The following is a 691-nucleotide window of genomic DNA, read 5'->3' on the forward strand; positions in this document are numbered from 1 at the left end:
TTAAAAGAGTGTGTGATATGAAAAAAGGCCTGAAACGCCGTTACGTGTAATACTGGCTTGTTGTTCTTGGGTACGGAAACTCCACCTAAATCAACGCATTATTTTAACAGATACCTTTTAGGCTAGATTCTCCAAACATACGCCATAGGAGTCTAGTATTAAATGGGATGTGAATTTAGTTATATCGAAGCGAAAACGTTCGGATGAAATAGTTCGAATAGTTAAAAGAGTTAACAGTTACGCAGAGATTTTTAAACTTTCCACACGGCTTTGGCAATAACACAGTCTCAGATGGTATTTCCTCTTTTGTTTATATCGCTCCTAATTTTTCCATAATTAGAAACGATATAAAGAAATATAATTACAGAATTGAAGTATGATATTATCTAAGGGTCCACATTATTCCCTGTTAATTGTAATTGTATAGAATTGGCTGCAATGATGAAGTGGGCATACATGCAAGTATGTAATCCACTTCCAAGTCCAAACCGTAGTTAATGGTCACTTGGTATGAGGGTTTACTCAGCCAATATGGTTTAGCTTTGAGGAACCATTATATCCGTATCTGTTAATTTCAAAATGATACCATTATTCTGTATTAGCAAATGTTATTTGTTGTAACTGTCCGGACAAGCGTATGCGTCACCGGTGATTTTAACTTCTCATGTTAAGTGATAGGTTTTTTATTTAA

This window comes from Varroa jacobsoni, unplaced genomic scaffold (assembly GCF_002532875.2).
Source record: "Varroa jacobsoni isolate VJ856 unplaced genomic scaffold, vjacob_1.0 scaffold_1169, whole genome shotgun sequence".
In the NCBI taxonomy this organism is placed as follows: Eukaryota; Metazoa; Arthropoda; class Arachnida; order Mesostigmata; family Varroidae; genus Varroa; species Varroa jacobsoni.